The 22,890-nt window shown below is 48.2% G+C and overlaps 1 protein-coding gene across 2 annotated transcripts in view; it reads right to left on the bottom strand.

Annotated features, from left to right (window-relative positions):
- Positions 1–22,890, bottom strand: part of LOC119967294 (trafficking protein particle complex subunit 3-like) — a 69,021-nt gene that overhangs the window by 10,914 nt on the left and 35,217 nt on the right. The gene's annotated exons all lie outside the window — the stretch shown is intronic.

The following is a 22,890-nucleotide window of genomic DNA, read 5'->3' as shown; positions in this document are numbered from 1 at the left end:
TCAAAATTGCCTCCGCACTCCAATCCTGGTAGATCCGTACTACCCCATTCTCCCAGTTGCTGCTCTTCACCTTCTTGGCCCAGCGCAGCACACACTCCCGATCACTGAACCGGTGGAACCTCACCAGCACCGCACGCGGGGGTTCATTCTCCTTAGGCCTCCTGGCCAGTATCCTGTGGGCTCCCTCCAGCTCCAGGGGCAGATGGAAAGACCCGGCCCCCACTAGCGAGTTCAGCATCGTAGCCACATAGGTCGTCAGATCCGACCCCTCCAGCCCCTCCGCAAGGCCCAAGATCCTCAGATTTTTCCGCCTCATGCGGTGATCAAGCTCCTCGAAGCGTTCCTGCCACTTCTTGTGGAGTGCCTCGTGCCGCTCCACCTTACTCACGAGGACCACGGCCTCCTCCTCTCGTTCAGTGGCCTGCGTCTGCAACGCCTGGATGGCAGCACCCTGGGTCATCTGAATCTCCGAGAGCCTTTTGATTGTTTCCTGCAGAGAGCTCAGTACCTCAGCCTTGAAATCTGCAAAACAGCGCAGGAGAGCAGCTTGTTGCTCCTGGGCCCATTGCTTCCACTCCTCTGGTGCTCCGCCGGCCGCCATCTTAGATTCCTTCCCCCGTTTTTCTGGGGGGCTGCTGCCGTTTTTTCCCCCTTTCCACTCCGAGTTTGAGTCACGAAATGCGGAGAAAGTCGATCAGCACACCTTCTCCCACCGTGAGACGTCGAAGAAATTCCGTTTTGGGCTCTAAAAAGAGCCGAAAATTCCGTTTGAAATGGGAGCTCCCAAATGTGCAGCGTCCTACGTCATCGCCGCCACCGGAAGCTACCCGAGTTGACCTTTTTAAAGAATGACTACGGAACAAAGATTGTGATGTTCTGAAATATAAACAAACAAGAACCTTGGCAGCACCGTCATCTTCACTGTCTGCAGCCGTCCCACCAATAACAATGGCAGCACATTCCACCCTCTTCAACTACTCCACCTACCGAGCCAAATTTAACTTATGCAGCTGCGCCCAACCCCACGCCACCTGGATGCCCAGGTACTTGAAACTTGCCCCTACCACCTTGAACGACAACCTCCTCTCCTGCCCTCTGGGCTCAATCTGGAACACCTCGCTCTTTCCCATGTTCAGCTTGTATCCAGAGAACCGACCAAAGTCCTCCAAAATCTACATAATACTGCTAATGCCCCCCAATGGGTCTGAAATATATAGCAACTGGTGGTCTGCATACAGCGAAACCCTGTGCTCGACACCCCCACCCCCGCCAATCCCTTTCCAACCCCTCGAAGCTCCAAGTGCTATTGCCAGTGGCTCTATAGCCAAGGCAAAAAGCAACGGGGAGAGCGGGCACCCCGCCTCATCCCACGATACAACCCAAAACATCCCAAACTCACCCAGTTTGTCCGCACACTTGCAACTGGTGCCTTATACAGCAACCAGACACAAACCCCTGCCCAAACCCGAACCATCCCAACACCTCCCACAAATATTCCCACTGCATCCGGTCGAAAGCCTTCCATGCATCCATCGCCACTGCCACTTCCACTTTTTGCTCCTCATAATCACGTTAAATAACCTCCTCACATTTACTGACAACTGCCTCCTCTTCACAAACCCCGTGTAGTAATCCACGGGAGGCAGGAGTTCTGTCACCACACCAATATTTATTTACAATAACGATATTACAGGAGCAGCTACAAACAGTGCTGCTAACAGTCCAGTCAACTTAAGACTGGCTCACAAAGCCTACACAGGTGATTATATGGGCCCCCTCAATGAGCTATCATCGAGGGAGCTCATACTCCAATTGGCCAACCAATAAAGCCAATTGGAGTTCATTACACCCCATTTGGTCCTTGCCTATCACCCCCGGGACACAGTCCTCAATTAGCGAAGCCAACACCTTCGCCAACAAATTAGCATTCACATTTAACAACGATATCGGACAGTAGGAACCACACAGTTCCAGATCCTTATCTTTCTTCAGTATCAGGGAGATGGATGCCCTTTCCCTAGCCTTGTTATATGCCCTCACCAGCAGCGGCCCCAGATCCCTCCAAAGATTTTTATAACATTCCACCGAGAACCTATCCAGGCCCGAGGCCTTCCCTGCCTGCATTGCCCCCACACTCTCCATCACCTCCCTCAAACCAATGGCGGTCCCCAATTCTTGCACCAGCTCCTCTTTCCCCTGGGAAACTCCCCCATCCAGGAGCTGCTGCATTCCACCCCCCTCCTCCCCGACTGCGGGCTCCGACACATATATGAAATGAAATGAAATGAAAATCGCTTATTGTCACGAGTAGGCTTCAACAAAGTTACTGTGAAAAGCCCCTAGTCGCCACATTCCGGCGCCTGTTCGGGGAGGCGTGCTGCTGGCCTGCCTTGGTCTGCTTTCAAAGCCAGCGATATAGCCCAGTGTGCTAAACCAGCCAAGTCCTCAAACATCCCATTCACCCACAACGGACCCAGCACCACCCATCCTGGCACATCTTTCACTCTGCCAATCTCCCTTGCCGCCTCCTGTTTCCTAACTTGATGGGCCTTCTCCCCGTACCCGTACATTCCCCATTTGGCCCTCCGCAACTGCCTACCTTTCCCGTGGACACCAGCCCAAACACCATCTGGAGCCTCGGCCTCTCCCTTAGCAACCCTGCCTCCAGGGCCTCCGAATACCTCCTGACAACCCTAATAATCTCTTCCACCTTTCTCCTGCGTGCCCGAATCGAAATAAACTCCCCCCCAACCACTACCTTGAGTGCCTCCCACAGTGTGGCGGCCGTGGCCTCCCCCATATCATTGAGTTCCACATACCCCCGAATGGCAGTCCTCACCCGCTCGCCCACCTCCTTATCTGCCAGCAACCCCACATCCAACCTCCACTGCGGGAGCTATGCCCCCTCCGGTCCACTCACAAATCCACCCAGTGCGGCGCGTGGTCTGAATCCAAATCGATGAATATTCTGAGTTGACCATCCCTACCAACAACGCCTTGCCCACCACAAAAAAGGAAATCCGGGAGTACACCATGGGCACATGGGAAAAATATGAAAACTCCCTCCCTGATCCGCTCCATGAACCCTTCAGCTCCTTTGCCACCGCCAACACCTTCCTCGACCTTGGGCTCGACCGGTCCAAACTTGGCTCAATGACCGTGTAAAAATCCACCCCCCTCATCATGATCAACCGGTGCATGTCCAGGTCCGGGATCTTCCCCAGCACCCACCTCATAAACTTCACATCGTCCTAGTTTGGGGCATAAACATTACCAAAACCACTGACATCCCCTCCAACTTCCAACTCACCATCACAAACCTTCCCCCTAAATCTGTCACTATGTTCCTCACTTTGAATGCCATCTGCTCATTTACCAGCACCGCCACGCCCCTCGTCTTAATGTCCAGTCCCGAATGGAACACCTGCCCTACCCATCCTTTCCTCAAACTTGTCTGGTCCCCCATCTTCAAATGTGTCTCTTGTAGAAAAGCCATGTCCACGATCAGACTCCTCAGGTGCGTGAACACACTTGACCGTTTGGCCGGCCCATTCAGCCCCCTCATATTCCACATGACCAGCTTGGTTGGGGGCTCAGCACTCTCTCCCCTGCCGATCAGCCATATCCCTGCTTGGGCCAGCCCCCGGCCCATATTACGTGACCCTCCAGGCCCACCCCTCATCCACCATCATCTCTCCCTTTCAAACTGCGCCGCCATGACCAAACCTCTGTCAGTGTCACCCTCCCCCCAAACCAAACACACACCCCATCCCCATCCCCCTCCCCTGCACCAATGACCTGACCACCCCCCACTGAGCTCCCATTAACTAGCCCACACAGTTAGCATTGCAGGCCCCGCCCACAGCTTCCAAACCTCCTATGCCCCCCCGATTTCTCTCTTCCCCCGTCAGCACTCCCTGAAGAAACAAAAGAATGGAAAATGGTGTACTCACCCTTCATGCTCCCCAAGCACCCTGCTATCCAGCCCAACAAAACATTTCAAAGGAGAAAAAGCTCTCCAACAAACACCAAAAGCCATAATTGAATGGCGGAGCAGAGTCGATGGGCCGAGTGTCCTAATTCTGCACCTGTGTCTTACGGTGTAAAAGGAAACACTGCTTCACACCTCCTCACACCTCCTCAAAAGTTCAATATCCTCCTTCTCCTGCCATTGTCTCTCAAAGGTTCCGTCGACTCCTCTGGCGTACCAAATTCGATTCTGGAATGTCACCCAGAAGCGGACCAGGTACAGCACTCCAAACTTCACCCCCTGATTAAAGAGGGCACCTTGACCCAGTTAAACCTGGCCCGCCTCTTCGCTAGTCTGCTCCCTTTTCCTGATAAACCTGCAGCTCGTTCCCCTCCAAGGTACACTTCCTCATCTGCCTCGCCCACCGCAGAATTTCTCCTTGTCCAAGAAGGGGTGCAACCACACCACCATCGCCCTCAGCAGTTCATCTGCCTGCTGCCTCCTCATCAGCACACTGTGTGCTAGGTTGACATCCAGGGGCTGATCAAAATCCCCCTCTTCTATCAGCTTTTCCAACATCTTGGCCACAAACGTGCTGGCCTCCGCTCCTTCAATGCCTTCAGGTATTCTCATGATCCGCAAGTCTTGTCTTCTGGAGTGCTTCTCTAGGTCCTCCACCTTCTCCTTCACCCTCCTTTCGGCCTCCGGCATCACCCTTATCTTGGCCGCCAGCGAGGCGAGCTACTCCTCGTGCACGCCCACCGTCTCCTCCACTTTCTGGATTGTCTGACCCTGGGACTCCAGCTCTGCTCCACATAATCAGTCCCTGCTTTTAGCAGCTCGACCACATTGGCCAGGTCCTCCTGGGCTTCCCTTCTCTGCCGGCTGAACTTCTCATTTAAGAAGTCCACCAGCTTCTCCGTTGACCACTGGATGGGTAGGACAGGCCCTTTTCCCTGCGCCATCTTGACCTGTGGCACACAAAGATTCTCTTGCGCCATCAGCGCCCTTCTTTCCGACCCACTCCTAGACCGTGGATCCATGTACCAGCCACATCAGAAGAGTCACACTTTCTCCTGGCACGCCTACATCTTTTTCCATCCAAACTTCCACCCTGCAAATGAGGAAAAGACCAAAATAATCTACCTTGAGCGGGAGCGACCAAATGTGCGACCGCTAACTCCATGGCCACTAAGGGAGGACTCTTATGGGTCCTCTTAACACATGACCAAAAATCAATCTGCCTGAATTTAGTTGATTCACTAAGTGCATCCTTAATTTCAAATAGTACAAATGGAATTCCTTTACCCCAGTCCGCTCGATAATCCTGAGTATAGACCCTCAACACTGTCTGCAAAACTTGGTGCCACATTTCTAAAACTTCCTGTGCTTCTGGATCACTTGATTTAAACTTCTTTATTTCTAAGCTATCCAAAGCTTCTCTGAATAACTTACACATAAAAATGGATCCCTAATCTGATGGGATGTGATTGGATTTCTTTCGTATCTGGTAAAAGAATGTGGTTAATTCCTCCACAACCCTCTTCGATGTAATATTGCATAATGGAATGGCCTCCGGAAATCTAATAAACATATCCATTATAATAATCTTTATTATTGTCACAAGAAGGCTTACATTAACAGTGCAACAAAGTTACTGTGAAAATCCCCTAGTTGCCACACTCGCCTGTTTGCGTTCACTGAGGACAACACATCTTTTGGGACTCGTGGGAGGAAACCGGAGCACCCGAAGGAAACCCATGCTGACACGAGGAGAACGTGCAGACTCCACACAGACAGTGACCCAAGCGGAAATCGAACCTGGGACCCTGGCCCTTGAAGCAACAGTGCCAATCACTGTGCTACCCTACAGTACCGCATTATGGTCAACAAATACTGATTCCAAATTTTGGCTTAGTAAGAGGTCCCACGCAATCAATCAAGATCCTAGTAAAAGGTTCATTAAATGCCAGCATTAGTATTAAGGGTGTTGGTTTGATTACTGCTGTGGTTTTCCTATTACCTGATGTGTGTGACATGTATGGCAAAATTCAACTACATTCTTATGCAATCCAGGCCAATAAAAAAGTTTTTGTATTTTTGCTTGAGTTTTACTGACTCCTAAATGACCCCCTACTGGAACCTTGTGCTCTACCCGCAAAAAAACATTTCTGTACCCCACCGGTAAGACAACTTGATGAATTTCTGCTCATTCTCATCTGCTTGAATACATTAATTCTAATGTAATAACACTCTGGTATACATTCAGATTCTATTCCTGTGTATGCTTTCTGACACAATTGCTTTATCTCTGAATCATTCTGCTGTAATTCTACTAATTTTTCTGAACTAAAGATATCCACTTTATCCTCCAGCTGCTTTTGTTCTTTATCAACCATCTGGTCAAAGATTGTATCCGATAAGTGAACCTCAGCCTCCCTATCGTTATTCCTTGATTTCTCCTCCTATTTCAACCTGTGGCTTTGGGATCTTATTGCCACACAATCTGGAAACAACCCAGGATATATTTCTTGGAGCATCTCAGTTGTTTGACTCGAGGGCACACGTGCTATGTCTCAGATGATGATTAGTGCTTAGCATTTCAATCAAACTTTGAAGTCTGAACACTATGCCTGAACTCTATGAGAATTAGCACCATAGAGGTGACTGCAAACAATCAAATGCTAAGGGCAGGGCTTCAGCACTGAGGATCTTCTCGCGACCAAAAATGGCGAGTGTGTGGATCAGGCAGGGCACCTGATCATAGTCTCACTAATGTTCCCGGCAGAGGTCTGGGGTCTAGGGACTCCAGATGTGGCCAGGGATGAGCGTGCAAAGCAAAGTTTGCCAGCATAACTGGCTCGCTGGATGGCACTCCGAGAGAAGGCAGGACAGGTAAGGATGGGGAGGCTTGGGGAATTTGAGGGTCCCGGGACCCCGTTGCTGGTTCTCCGACCTTGTCTTACATCAATGGCATCGGGAAGCCTGACCAGGTTGGCATCCCCAAAACGAGGAGCAAATCTCCAGGCTGCCATGCTTGTGTGTTGACTGGGAGTGAATGGTATGGGAGCATTTAAAAGCAGCTTAATCTTGTTTGTGGTGAGATGCTGAGGTGTGAGGCTGGTAAATCAGATGGCAAGACAACCAGTGAGGGCTCATTTTTGGCACTAAATGCCATTAAATATGTGTCACGATCTCGCCAACACGGCCATCGAGGAACACCCTGCCAACTGTGCCCAAAATGACACCTCGCAATCTTTCTGTTAAATTGTGTCCCATATCTCCTTTTCTGTTACCATTAAAGATTAATTTGCTCCTGTATCCCTGAAGATCTTAACCTCCTTACCGACCCCACCTTTCACACTGTAATTGAAAATATGGAAAGATATGTCATTTGAAACATGGAATTCTGGCAATACCTGATCTAAGAGTGCATGAGAGAATGTAGGGAAAAATCCCATGAAGGGTTAACAGCAGCTGCAGGAGAGGATTGTAAAATGCAGATAGCCTTAGTCAAGCAAGCTTAGCAAACAAAACAAGCAGGTCTTTCAAGACACAATCAAGTGAATTTTAGTATACAGCTAAAAACAATATTTCACACCTTCATTGAAGTTAAGTAAGCAGAGTGAAAAGAATGGATGAGGTTTTCAGTTGAATTAGGTGACAAATGTATAGGTGTGAAATTCTGCTGACATCAATTAAATTAAAGAAAGCTGGAGACAACCTGTCTACGAGAACACAAATTAGACCCAAATCAAAGTCAAAATTATGATCTGGGACACAATTTGATAATAATAAAACTATAGAAATGACAGGAACCAGAAGTAACACCCCTTTGGAATCAAAGCACTTTTGAACATCACAAAGGATACAATGTGAAATGAAAATTGCTTATTGTCACGAGTAGGCTTCAATGAAGTTACTGTGAAAAGCCCCTAGTCACCACATTCCGGCGCCTGTCCGGGGAGGCTGGTACGGGAATCGAACCGTGCTGCTGGCCTGCTTGGTTTGCTTTAAAAGCCAGCGATTTAGCTGAGTGAGCTAAACCAGCCCCTGTAATCAGAGATCTATGAGCTGAAGTCATGCTCAATATGAATATAGTCGTGTTAGAAATAATTCAGATTAGTGTAGTTACCAATGGAAGGAGATCGGAGTACTTTAGGCTCTACCGTGGGACCAGGCAGGGGTGCCCCCTGTCCCCCTTGCTCTTTGCACTGGCGATTGAACCTTTGGCTATGGCGTTGAGGGAGTCAGGGAGATGGAGGGGTCTGGTGAGGGGTGGGGAGGAACATCGTGTATCGCTGTATGCGGACGACCTGCTGTTGTATGTGGCGGATCCAGAAGGGGGAATGCCGGGGGTGATGGAGCTGTTAGCGGAATTTGGGGGCTTCTCGGGCTATAAGTTAAATTTAGGCCAGAGTGAGGTATTTGTAGTATACCCGGGTGATCAGGAGGAGGGAATCGGGAGACTCCCATTTAAGAGGGCAGTGAAGAGTTTCAGATACCTGGGGGTGCAGGTGGCCAGGAGTTGGGGGACTCTCCATAAGCTTAATTTTACCAGGCTGGTGGAGCAGATGGAAGAGGAATTTAAAAGGTGGGACATGGTGCCGCTATCGTTGGCGGGTAGAGTGCAGTCCGTCAAAATGACGGTTCTCCCGAGGTTCTTGTTCCTTTTTCAGTGTTTGCCCATCTTTATCCCTAGGGCCTTTTTTAGAAGGGTGACTAGCAGCATCATGAGCTTTGTTTGGGCGCATGGGACCCCGAGGGCGAAGAGGGTCTTCTTGGAGCGGGGTAGAGATGGTGGGGGGCTGGCGTTACCCAATCTCTCGGGGTATTATTGGGCGGCCAATGTGTCGATGGTGCGCAAGTGGGTAATGGAGGGGGAGGGGGCAGCATGGAAACGGATGGAGAGGGCGTCCTGTGGCGATACAAGCCTGGGGGCCCTGGTAACGGCGCCGTGGCCGTTCCCTCCTACGAGGTATACCACGAGTCCGGTGGTGGCGGCTACCCTCAAGATTTGGGGGCAGTGGAGGCGACATAGGGGAGAAGTGGGGGCTCGATGGAGGCTCCGTTAAGGGGGAACCATAGGTTCGTCCCGGGGAACATTGATGGGGGATTTCAGGGTTGGCACAGAGCGGGCATCAGACAGCTGAGGGACCTGTTTATTGATGGGAGGTTTGCGAGCCTGGGGGAGTTGGAGGAGAAATTTGGGCTCCCCCCGGGAACATGTTCAGGTATCTGCAGGTAAAGGCATTTGCTAGGCGGCAGGTGGAGGGATTCCCTTCGCTTCCCGTGAGGGGGGTGAGCGACAGGGTGCTTTCGGGGGTCTGGGTCGGAGAGGGGAAGATATCTGATATCTACAAGGTTATGCAGGAGGCGGAGGAGGCGTCAGTAGAGGAGCTGAAAACGAAGTGGGAGGGGGAACTGGGGGAACAGATCGAGGACGGGACGTGAGCTGATGCCCTGGAGAGGGTTAATTCTTCCTCCTCGTGTGCGCGGCTTAGCCTCATCCAATTCAAGGTGCTGCACAGGGCCCACATGACTGGGACGAGAATGAGTAGGTTTTTTGGGGTGAGGACAGGTGTGTCAGGTGCTCGGGGAGTCCAGCGAACCATGCCCATATGTTCTGGGCATGCCCGGCACTGGAGGAGTTCTGGAAGGGGGTGGCGAGGACGGTGTCGAGGGTGGTGGGATCCAGGGTCAAGCTAGGATGGGGACTCGCGATCTTTGGGGTTGGGGTGGAGCCGGGAGTGCAGGAGGCGAAAGAGGCCGGTGTGCTGGCCTTTGCGTCCCTAGTAGCCCGGCGAAGGATCTTGCTACAATGGAAGGATGTGAGGCCCCCAAGCGTGGAGACCTGGATCAATGACATGGCGGGTTTCATTAAGCTAGAGAAGGTCAAATTCGCCCTGAGAGGGTCGGTACAAGGGTTCTTTAGGCGGTGGCAGCCTTTTCTCGACTTTCTGGCTCAACGATAGGGTACGGGGACAGCAGCAGCAGCAACCCGGGGAGGGAAAAGGGGAGGGAAAAGGGGGGGGGCCGACAATGACTATGTTTGTTTATTTAATTTTAATATTTTTTAAGTTCTTTTGTTGTTCATTAGGGTTGGGGGGGTGGGGGGATGTGATACATGCGCCGATACGGTCTGGGGGTGTCACAGTTATTATGGGTTATTTTGTTGCATTTCATTGTTTGTCGTTATGTTTTATATTTTCTGTAAAAAATTCCAATAAAAATTATATTAAAAAAAAGAAAAAAAAAAAGAAATAATTCAGATTAAAGGTACCTTTTACAATCAGAAGTAAAATAAAGTGACTTTACAATAATGTCATAAAAAGTTAATAACTGCTAGAAGGGGGATATAAACCCTAAGAAAGGGGACAGCCAGAGAGTCAGCTCAGAGTCAGCTCTCATAGCTCAGTCATGGGAAAGATAGAGCACAGCAACCGAGCAGAACAGTGAATCCATCTGAGAAAGACCAAAAGCTAAAGAAGAGAGAGTGTCAGCTCTAATAGCTCGGTACATGGGACAGATAGAGCATAGAAACTGAGCAGAACAGCGAATCCATCTGAGGAAGACCAAAAGCTAAAGAAAAGTGATTGTCAAGGTGGACCTGAAGGTCTCTTCAAACAACTAGGAGAATCCAGAAGCAAGATCTTTTTACTTTTCTGTAAAGATAGTGATTGAATCTTTTAAAAGAAAAAATATAATAATAAAATAACTTAAAAGTTTTAACCTGAAACAGTGGTTATTACAAAGTCTACTTTACTTACTTAGCAATGCGGGACACAGGATCGATGCTACTGAGTGGTACGTAGATAAAATTCTTCTGTGAAGGTATGGGTTATACCGGGAGATAACTTGAAAATATAGTTTGACCTGAACAGCATCCACCTAAGCCTGCATAAGAGTCAGGGGGTGAGAATCGCTGTTCACCATTTAGAATGTCGACCCTTTTTGGTATAGGCAATTCTAAGAATAGTGGTGAGTTTTTAACTTCAACACATGAGTAAACCTTACCCTCACAAATAAAAATTTTAAAAATATTTGACAACTGCTTATCAACTAACCTCTGAACAGGCTTTGCACTCTTTGGCACCTCTTCCTCTGCAATCATGGTTTAAGTTTCCACTTTAATAAATCCCACTGGCCTATCCTGTTTCAGAGTCTGTCTTCCCAGTACGTCTCTTAAGCCTCCAAAACTGTGATTTTGTGTGTCCAACTTTATTACAATGGAAATATTTAAGTTTTCTTATCACTCTTCCACCCTAATAAGTTTCCTTTTTAATCTGAGGAAAAATCTATTTAATATCTCCAGCTATTAGAGACCTCATTTTCCTTGATCACCTGTGGATTTCTCATTTCCCCAGTTTCACACCTTCACAGATTGAAATTGCTGTTGAAAACCAAACCTTGATTTATGAACGAAGTCAAAACCATCTGCCATTTCTGCTGCCGATCTAGCAGTTTGAACCTTTTGCTACTGTGGGGAGTGAATCTTTAAATTCCTCCAAAATAAGGGCTTCTCATCTACCTATTATTTTGTTGCCTTCCTACAAATTCTATTTACATCTGACCTGGTTCTTTCCTGACATTCTTAAACTTTTGTCTGTAGGTTTCTGGCACTAATTCATATGCACCTAATTTGGCTTTTCTCATCTTATCCTAATCCCTAGATACCTCCTCTGATAATAACACAAGCACTTCACTAGCTCTACCTACCAACCTTGTTTCAACCAACACTACCCACATGGTTTTGGGCCAATTAAATTGTTTTATCACTTTCTCAAATAAGTAAAAATAAGGCCTCCACAACTCTCTTGTCAAACCTTGGCAGTGCTTGAATATATTTAAGCATACCCGCACTAGGCTTTTGATTAAGAGGGGTTAATACTTCCTCTCATCTTTCCTCACATCTGCATTCAACTGCAATCTTTTAAGCTGATAAACACTTTGCAGTTCAATTTTCTGACGTTCAAAATCTTTCTCCTTGTCGTTTTCTTCCGTCATTGTAGCTCTTTCCTTTTCATTTTCATCCCTTGCTAATCCTTCCATTTCCACATCAGGTTTCCCCATTTCAATTTCCTTTTGCGGAGCTCTTTCTTTTTCCTGCATTACTAATTGTTTAATTTGTAATTGAATTCTAGCTAATTCCAATGATTCAGACTGTGTCTTTGGCAAATTTAAATGTGGCGCTATTGCTTGAATTATCTCCACCTGCCTTACCCTTACAGGTAAAGTCAACTGCAGCTTGACTGCAAAATCCAAGAGCTTTGTTTTAATCACCCTTTGTAAACCAACCAGTGTGACCTCTTCAACACCCAGGAAACTCTTTGCCACTGAAAGAGCCATTTTACAAGACACTTCCTTTTGAAACTGACAAGAGAATTAACACCTGAAAGAAAGCACCAGTTCCTCACACTCACTGTTGTTAAGTTCAATAACCTCAAGCCAAACAAGGAATTAAACTTTTGAATTCTGGTAGGGTGGCCAATTTTGATAGAATGCCAGACCAGACCCAGTTCAAATGCCTCTTATAAATAAGTTAACAAAACAGGCTACTTGCTTAGCCGGGTAGAGACTTTTGGAGAGTGTTTCCACTCAACCTAACAGCATGTGGCAAAGTTGCTGTTCAACTTAAAACAGACTGCAAAATACAAACAGATCTGGCTGCTCGCATTAATTACATCATCTGTATTCCACTAAGTGTCATAACCTACTTAGCTAGGCCTAAATACAATCACTCAGAAATTATCAACACTCCAGTGAATCTCTATCAATCAAAACATGATTCCATTAGCCCTTTATCTGTAATCAAGTAAGCGGTTGGAATGGATCATGACCTCACCTTTACGACTCTTTAATTACAGCTTTAGCAGACACACAGTCTGGGCCTTAACCTAGGTTCATTAATATTATTACTGCAACAAATATATACCTTAACTCAGGTTTTTTTTATAACATTACTGCAACAGACTGTAAAATATAATATATAACAATTTCTACCTTCATCATAGTAAGCCAAGAAAAGATAATGGAAGCATCAAATGTAATAGAATTAGTATTTAGGAAGGACAGGCATTAAAGAAAAGGTGGCGGTGTGGCACTGGTGATTAAAGAGGAAATTAACACAATAGTGAGAAAGGATATTAGCTCTGACAATGTGGAGTCAAAAAACATTAGTGGGTGTCATATATAGACCCCCAAACTGCAATGGTAATGTTGGTATGGTATTAAATACAAAATTAGAGATGCATGTAATAAGGGAATATCGGTGATCATGGATAATTTTAATCTTCACATAGATTGGGCAAATCAAATTAGCCACAATGTCATAGAGGAGGAATTCCTGGAGTGTATAGGGGATGGTTTTCTTGACCAATATGTGCAGGAACCAACTGGAGAGCAATCCATTTTTGACTGGGTACTGTGTAATGAGAAGGGAATCATTGCCAATCTGGCTGTGCGAGACCCCTTGGGGATGAGCGACCATAACATGATGGAATTTTTTATCAAGATGGAGAGTGAAGTAGTTGATTTGGAGACTAGGGTGTTGGATCTTAATACAAGAAACTATACAGATATGAGGCGTGAGTTGGCCTTGATAGATTGGGGAGTTACTTAAAGGGGTGACAGGGGATAAGCAATGGCAAACATTCAAGGAACGCATGGGGGAACTGCAGCAACTGTTCATTCCTGTTTGGGACAAAAGCAAAATGGGTAATAGGACCAATCCATGGCTTACAAAGGAAATTAGAAATAGTATCCAATCCAAGGAAGAAGCATACAGATTGGCCAAAAAAAATAATGGGCTCGATTCTCCGCAAATGCGGAGAGTCGTGAAGGCTGCCGTGAAACTGGCCGCGTTTCACGGCAGCCTCCGCGCCCCCTCCCGGGACCCGATTCTGCTCCCCGGTCGGGGCTAGCAGCGGGGCCCCGTGAACCTCGGCATCGCAGGCTTAGCGAACTTCACTAAGCCCGCGCGCCAAGGTTAACAGCGGCTGACGCAAACGATGACATCAGCCGTGCATGCGCGGATTGGACGGCTCCAATCCGCGCATGCGCGGATGATGTCATCACGCATATGCGTGAACCCGCGCATGCGCGGGCCGTTATGCCCCTCAGCCGCCCCGCGGACTGATCCAGCGGGGCGGCGGAGGAACAAAGAGTGCGCGGGGTTCGGACCCGATGCCCGCGATCGGTGCCCACCGATCGCGGGCCCATACCACCCATACCAATTGGTGGCATGGTTCTCCAGAACGGCACTTTGCGGCCGTTTTCACGAACTGTGAGAGCAGGTGTGTTGGAGTTTGTGAAAACGGCCGTAAAGGCCTGGGAAATCGGCCCATCGGATAGGGGAGAATCGCTGCTCGCCGTAAAAAATGACGAGCAGCGATTTGTGTCGTGGGGCGGCCGTGGGGGGGGGGGGGGGGGGGGGGGAGAATAGCGGGAGGTTGGGAAAAATGTCGGGAAGGCCCTCCCGCTATTCTCCGACCCATCATGGGGGGGGGGGGGGGGCGGAGAATCGCGCCCAATAGGTCTGAGGATTGGGAGCAGTTTAGAATTCAGCAAAAAAGGACGAAGGGATTGATTAAGAAGGGGAAAATACAGTACAAAACGAAGCTTGCAGGGAACATAAAGACTGACACTACGAGTTTCTATAGATATGTGAAGAGAAAGAGATTGGTAAAGGCAAATGTAGGCCCCCTACAGACAGAAACAGGGGAATGCATAATAAGGGACAAAGAAATGGCTGTGTATTTGAATACATACTTTGGTTCTATCTTTACAAAAGACACAGAAATCAGATAACAGAAATGTTGGAGGTTTAGTGAGAGGGAATAACTGAGGGAGATCAATATTAGTAGACAAATGGTGCTGGGAAAGTTGATGGGATTGTAGGTGGATAAATCCCCAGGGTCTGACAATCTGCATTCCAGAGTGCTTAAGGAGGTGGCTCTGGAAATAGTGGATGCATTGGTGGTCACCTTCCGGGATTCTATAGACTCCTGAACAGTCCCTGCAGATTGGAGGGTAGCTAATGTCACTTCAATATTTAAAAACGGAGGTAGAGAGAAAACAGGGAATTATAAACCATACTTTGGTTCTATCTTTACAAAAGACACAGAAATCAGATAACAGAAATGTTGGAGGTTTAGTGAGAGGGAATAACTGAGGGAGATCAATATTAGTAGACAAATGGTGCTGGGAAAGTTGATGGGATTGTAGGTGGATAAATCCCCAGGGTCTGACAATCTGCATTCCAGAGTGCTTAAGGAGGTGGCTCTGGAAATAGTGGATGCATTGGTGGTCACCTTCCGGGATTCTATAGACTCCTGAACAGTCCCTGCAGATTGGAGGGTAGCTAATGTCACTTCAATATTTAAAAACGGAGGTAGAGAGAAAACAGGGAATTATAAACCAGTAAGCCTAACATCGGTTGTGTGGAAAATTCTTGAATCCATAATCAAGGACTTTATAGCGGAACATTTAGAAAGCAGTGGCAGGATCAGTCAGAGTCAGCATGGATTTATGAAGGGGAAATCATGCTTGACAAATCTGTTGGAATTCTTTGAAGATGCAACCAGTACAGTTCACAAGGGGGAGCCAGTCGATGTGGTATATTTGGACTTTCAGAAGGCATTTGACAAAGTCCCGCATAAGAGATTATTATGCAAAACTAAAGCGCATGGGATTGGGGGAAGTGTACTGAGGTGTGTAGAAAACTGGTTGGCAGCAAGGAAACAAAGATTAGGAATTAATAGGTCCTTTTCAAATTGGCAGGCAGTAACTAGTGGGGTAACACAGGGATCGGCGCTGGGACCCCAGCTATTCTCAATATATATTATTGATTTGGATGAGGGAACAAAATGTAACATCTCAAAGTTTGCTGTTGATACCAAGTTGGGTGGGAGGGTGAACTGTGACGAGGTTGCAGGGATCCTACAGCAAGATCTGGACAGGTTGGGCAAGTGGGCAAATCAATGGCAGATGCCAGTCCAAAGATGTGCGGGTTAGGTGGATTGGCCATGCTAAATTGCCCGTAGTGTCCTTAAAAAGTAAGGTTAAGGGGAGGGGGGGGGGTTGTTGGGTTACGGGTATAGGGTGGATACGTGGGTTTGAGTAGGGTGATCATGGCTCGGCACAACATCGAGGGCTGAAGGGCCTGTTCTGTGCTGTACTGTTCTATGTTCTATGCAATATAATTTGGATAAGTGTGAGGTTATTCATTTTGGAAGAAAAACAGGAAGGCAGATTACTACCTGAATGGTTGTAAATTGGGAGAGGGGAGTGTGCAGCTTGGTGTCCTTGTGCACCAGTCGCTGAAGGTAAGCATGCATATGCATCAGGCGGTGAAGAAGGGAATAACATCTTGGTCTTCATTGCGAGACGTTTTGAGTACAGAAGCAGGGATGTGTTGCTACAATTATACAGGTGAGGCCACACCTGGAGTATTGCGTGCAGTTTTGGTCTCCTTCTCTGAGGAAGGATGTTCTTGCTCTCGAGGGAGTGCAGCGAAGGCTTACCAGACTAATTCCAGGGATGGCAGGACTGTCATATGAGGAGAAATTGACTAGGTTAGGATTGTTCTCGCTGGAGTTCAGAAGAATGAGGGGAGATCTCATAGAGACTTATAAAATTCTAACAGGACTAGACAGGGTAGATGCGGGAAAGATGTTCCCAATGGTAGGTGTGTCCAGAACCAGGGGTCACAGTCTGAGGATTCAGGTAAACCATTTCGGACAGAGATGAGAAGACATTTCTTCACCCAAAGAGTGGTGAGCCTGTGGAATTCATTACCACAGGAAGTAGCTGATGCTAAAACTTTGAATATATTCAAGAGGCTGCTAGGTATAGCAATTGAGGTGAATGGGATCACAGGCTATGGGGAGAAAGCAGGATTAGGCTATTGAGTTGGATGATCAGCTATGATCGTGATAAATGGTGGAGCAGGCTCTGTATCTATGTAAATAGAATAGAAAAGGAGAATTTTGTGCACTAAAAAGAATTATCTGGTTCAAATTAACTGGGCAGAAATGTTACCAAACAGGTTGGGGAAGTGGAAAATCTTCCAATATAAGTTGCACAATAATATAAAATAAATATATTCCAGCAGGCAAATATGGGATGCATCAAGATTTAGAGATTCTTATGTAAATTGGAAGATTGCAACTAAACTAAATTTTCAAAGGAATGCATAGTAAATTTAAGGTTAGCCGCATTAAAGATAATTATCAACGTTATGGAAAATATGAGAGGGAGATTAGAAGTGATTCATAACAGGAACATGATTAAAAACTCAAAAGGTAACCTAAGAAGAACATGTGAAGAACATTAATTAACACATGAAATGAAAATGAAAATGGCTTATTGTCACGAGTAGGCTTCAATGAAGTTACTGTGAAAAGCCCCTAGTCGCCACATTCCGGCACCTGGTACGGGAATTGAACCGTGCTGCTGGCCTGCTTGGTTTGCTTTAAAAGCCAGCGATTTAGCCTGGTGAGCTAAACCAGCCCCTTCCTAAACCATAGGAAGTAAAAAACAGTTAGAGCGACAATAAAACTACTCGGAGCCAAACAAATTATTACAAAGTAGAAATGGTGCAGATATTAAACAAATAATTAGATTGATTTTTACAAATGATGGTGCAAGTAAGAGGTGCATAGAACATGCATATTCATAGAATAGAATCTATTCATAGAATGCCTACAGTGTACAAGGAGACCATTCAGCCTATCAAGTCTACACCAACCCTCCAAAAGAGCACTGTATCTGGGTCCACTCCACCGTCTTACCCCAGTAGCCCACCTAACCTGCACATTTTTGGGCATTAAGGGGTAATTTAGTGTGGCTAATCCACCTAACCTGCACGTCTTTGGACTGTGGGTGGAAACCAGAGCACCCGGAATTCCATTGGTGGCCATGAGCTGAGTAATCGCACGTAAGGTGGTCTAGTCTAAGAACCTCGACCAAGGGCTTTTAATATCAACAATTTGTCAAAAGTACTCTTAAGCCCCCAGGTTAACCCATGTCGACCGGACTGCCAAGTAGGATGGGAAAGAATTAGACGCCCATACGGAAAGCCAATAAAGACGAGGGGAGGGAAACCACAACTTCAGATCAAGGAATCGCACGTAGAGGCACAGAACCGGTGAGGATCGACCCGCAGAGCTCCCAGTACAGACCCAGATGCTGATCGACATGTTGACAAGCATCAGCATCTCCGAGCTCCCAAGACTCCTGGCAGCTGTCGAGTTGGTAATGGAGGCCACAATGGCCCCCATGTGGGAGGCAATGGACAATGCGGAGAAGAGGCTAGAGGCCCAGGAAAATACGATACAGGACCTCAAAAAAGGTGCCTCAGACCAACGGGACCGGATCACGGCAATCGTGGCTGAGGTGGCGAGCCTGGTCAAGACCCAGAAGGGGTTGAAAGGTAAAGTCGAAGACAGATTGGGTTTGGAGAAGGGTTCACTGCCTCGGTGAAGTTCCTGTTCAGCTCTCCTATAGCGAGCAGACGGACGAATGCCACCAGCTCCGAATACTATCTGCTGCACAGGGGAATGAGGCAGGGTTGCTGCTATCCCCATTCCTGTTCACACTGGCGATCGAATCGCTGGCCATCTTAGGAGTGGTGGACGGGCATTCAGAAAGTGGGCAGAGAGCATAGTCCTGCCCTATGCGTATGACCTGCTCCCCTATGTGCCCCCGCAAACCAACACACCCCTCCCACCCCCACACACACATGTACATTGGAGCTTGGTGGTAGTGGCAACACTAAGGAAATGGAACAGTTCAGGCACCATTTCAGGCTTGGAGAGGTGTTCATAGAGGCCCTCCATCTGCAATGATCATAGGTTTACACCAGAGAGGATAGATGCCATATTTCGGACATGGAGGGAGGACAGGTGGACACTAAGAATGAAGGACATGTACGTCGGTGATAGACTGGTAATCCTGGGGGAATTCTCAGAGACTCCAACTTACAAAAGGGAATGAGCTCAGGTACCTGCAACTGCGTGACTTTCTCCGCAAGGAGCCAAAAATGTTCCTCAGAGACTGGGACACACATTTCTGCACACAATGGTAGGGCTGGATTAGTTAGGGGATGGCTAATGTGGCGAAATCTATGGACGACTCATAGAAAAGGTCAGAACCCCGCTGGATGTGATCAGATGGAAATGGGAGGAGCAGATGGGCAAGGAGATAGGGGGCGTCATGATAGCACAGTGGTTAGCACTGCTGCCTCACTATGTGGAAGAAGTTTACAAACCTCTTCTCAGACTGTTTTCAACCAGCAACCTAACTGGGGGGCTGGGGGGGAGCAGATAGGAAAGGAGGGCAAGGGGGAGGGTTCGGAAGAGGGGAGGGTTCTGAAGAGGGGTAGGAAGGGGGGAGACAGGGAGAACCAGCTGGATGAAAGGGAGCTTGTATGCAGCAAAGAAGAAATGGGGAGGAAGGCCACTCGCAGGAAGGGGCACATGTTGAACCGGGAAGGTGGATCATCCGGACCTCCCTCGAGAACATAAGGGGGAACAGAACCTCCCCCCCACCCAGCAAAACAAAAGTAATTAGAAACAATGTAAAGAATCCTGGCAGTATTTGTAAATACGTATGTAAAGTTGTGTACAATTCTTACTATTAAACTTTAAAAGCCCCAATAGGAACACCTTTTTAAAAATTGTACAATGCACACTAATGTAAATAATGTAGGAAATGATAGTACTGGACTACTGTCACAGACACAGTGGCAGCTTGTGATATTTGTTTTGGTGTTGTTATCATTGTGGTTACTATTACTTTTTATGTATTGTTCTGCAAAGTTTTGATATTAATGCAGAATTTCAATAAACATATTTTCAAATAAAAATCGGAGCACCCGCAGAAAACCTCCGCAGACATGGAGAAAAGGTACAACCTCCGCAGAGGCAATCACCCAAGTCCAGAATTGAACCCGGCCCATAGTGCTGTGAGGCAGCCGTGGTAACCACCATGACACCCTAGAGTTAGAGATATTTGTAGAAATCAAAATGGATATGAAAAAAAAAGCAGAGCCCAGATGACTAGGTTACAGAACCCTGATTTCATCCAATTGAGGCTGTTGAGACATCTGCCATCTGATTCGGCATTATAACTGCGTCTATGAGTATTCTCATAGAATCTGTGAGCCATGGTCCCGTAGTATGACCACCTGTGTCTCCCAGCACAGAGCACATTGGAGTTTGAGGAATAGACATCATGTTGTCTGGAGCTGGTCCGTTTCTGGACTACATTACACTTACATTTTTGGTACCTGGTCCATCTAATGCAGCCAGCAAACCTGCTCCATCATTGTGTAGAAGGAGACTGCTCTATGTACAATTGGCTCCATGTGCAAGGAGGCTGATCCAAATCTGTTCTTTTAATACACATTTCTATTCCTTGGGTCTCTGGACTATTTCCCTGCCATGAGCTGTTGCCCATGGAGGTTGGCATGCCTCATCTCACTTTGCATAGGATCTCTGATCTCACATCCTGACTGAGCCCAGGGAGCAGGAACCCCCAACTTAGCACATCTCAGTCTCTGAGATCACTAGGACACTGGTACCAGCCTTGCAAGGACCATCTGGAAAATCGCAGGAAAGACAGACCTGGTGATATCCCCATAACAATCCCTAAGGAAACTGAGGGCCTAAAGGTGAACATTTTTAATACCATAAGCATTATTGATCTGATTTGCCAGTAAGCAGTGGAAAGAATGATCTCTGCAGTTCTGAATTTCCACTTGGCATATTGCACAGTTGCCAATGTACAGGAACAGCAGCTTTATTATTAATGCAAATGCATTTTATTGATAGAATTAATTGGTGAGCGGTTGCACAATGAAATTGAATGCTTTCAACGGCCACGAATATTTGAACTGATCTATGGATCGCTACGGGAATCATAAATTCTGCAATATTTAAAGGAGCTGCTGCATATCTCATATTCCATTTCCTTCTAAATAACCGCTCTAATATTACAAAAGAGGGAGTGGCAGGATGGAATGGATTTCAGTCAGCTGCTGCTAAATTTAACGGTTGGATCTGACTGCCCTTGTTTTGTGCCTTTATTTTCCTACCAGTGCCAACTGGACTGAGATGCTGCCTCGCTGCTCTGCAAGTAGACAGTAAGGAGAGAGGAGAGAATGTAAAGAGGGATTGGAGGGCAGGGGAGTGGAGGAGTGATGGAGAGTGATTGGATGCTGGGCTGGTAGTGGTGAAAAAGTTGGAATGATGGAATGTCAGCAAGGGGGTCAGTTGAAGAAAGATCAGCCAGATTGGGGGGGGGGGGGGGGGGAGATCAGAGGTTGGCGTTTGGGATGTGGAGATCAGGAGGGCTGGTTGGGGGTCGGAGTGGGTGGGAGGGGTAGGCGTGGAGATTAGTGGCAGTGTCCTGGGGAAAGATGGAGAAGAGATTGTGCTATTTTGGAGGCAATGATATTAGAAGGGTCAATGGTAGAGAGGAGGGAATGGGAGGTGATCGGGGGAAGATTGGAGGCTGAGGTGAGCAACAGTAAGACGTCTTACAACAACACCAGGGACGGGATTCTCCGACCCCCCGCCGGGTTGGAGAATCGCCGGGGGCCGGGGTCAGTCCCGCCTCCGCCGTATCCCGAAATCTCCGGCACCAGAGATTCGGCGGGGGCAGGAATTGCGGCGTGCCGGTCAGCGCCCCACCCCCCTCACCCCGACGATTCTCCAGCCCGCGACGGGCTGAAGTCCCGCCACTGTCATGCCTCTCCCGCCAGCGTGGATCAAACCACCTACCTTACTGGCGGGACCAGGCGGCGCAGGCCGGCTCCAGGGTCCTGGGGGGGGGGGGGGAGGGCGCAGGGCGATCTGGCCCTGGTGGGTGCCCCCACGGTGGCCTGGCCCGCGATCGGGACCCACCGATCACAGGGCGGGTCTGTGCCATGGGGGCACTCTTTTCCTTCCGCCTTCGCCATAGTCTTCAACATGGTGGAGGCGGAAGTGACCCCCTCCCCTGCGCATGCGCGGGGATGTCGTCGGCAGCCGCTGACGCTCCGGCGCATGCGCAGACTTCCGCCGGCTGGCGGAGTCCCTTCGGCCCCAGCTGGCGTGGCGCCAAAGGCCGTTCCCGCCAGCCGGCGGAGCGCCAACCACTCCGGCGCGGGCCGAGTCCCTCAATGTTAGGGCTTGGCCCCTAAAGGTGCGGAGACGTTCGCACCTTTGGGGCGGCCCGACGTTGGAGTGGTTCACGCCACTCCGACACGCCGGGACTCCCTCCCCGCCGGGTAGGGGAGAATCCCGGGCCAGGTTACCGTCCAACATTTGAATTTATTTGAAATCACTAGCTTTTGGAGCGCAGTTCCTTCATCACTCAACTGAGGAAGGAGCTGCGCTCCGAAAGTTAGTGATTCCAAATAAACCTGTTGGACTTTAGCCTGGTGTTGTAAGACTTCTTACTGTGCTCACCCCAGTCCAACGCCAACACCTCCATGTTAGGGTGAGGGAGTGCAGAGGAGGGAGCAATCAGAAAGACAAGTTTGATGGCGGGGGAGAGGGGGGGGGGGGGGGGGGGTGGGCAGGGCAGTGATTGCAGGGCAAGGAGAGATCAGAAAGGCCGGAGTGATGAGTCAATGTAACACGGGAAAGGTGAAAATAGAGGTCGGGTTGAGGTGGGAAGGGACTGCTTCTAGGCAGAGTGGAAGAGGCTGTGAGAGGTGGTGGTGGAATGCAGGTGGGGGGAGGGGGACAGTGGGGGGGGGGGGGGGGGGGGATGGCCAGTCGCAAGGCTAGAGGTTGATGAGCCCGATATTTGATGGTACTCCCGCTACTCCTGGCCCACAGCAGTGCTAGGAAAGTATTTACCTCATCCATATAGCAGTCCTTGGCTCCCTTTAACTGTAAGATTTAAGGTGAGCATGATTAAACCTAAAA

The sequence above is a fragment of the Scyliorhinus canicula genome, chromosome 6 (assembly GCF_902713615.1).
Source record: "Scyliorhinus canicula chromosome 6, sScyCan1.1, whole genome shotgun sequence".
Taxonomy (NCBI): domain Eukaryota; kingdom Metazoa; phylum Chordata; class Chondrichthyes; order Carcharhiniformes; family Scyliorhinidae; genus Scyliorhinus; species Scyliorhinus canicula.
Note: the sequence above shows the minus strand (reverse complement) of the source record. Positions and strands in the feature narration are given on the sequence as shown.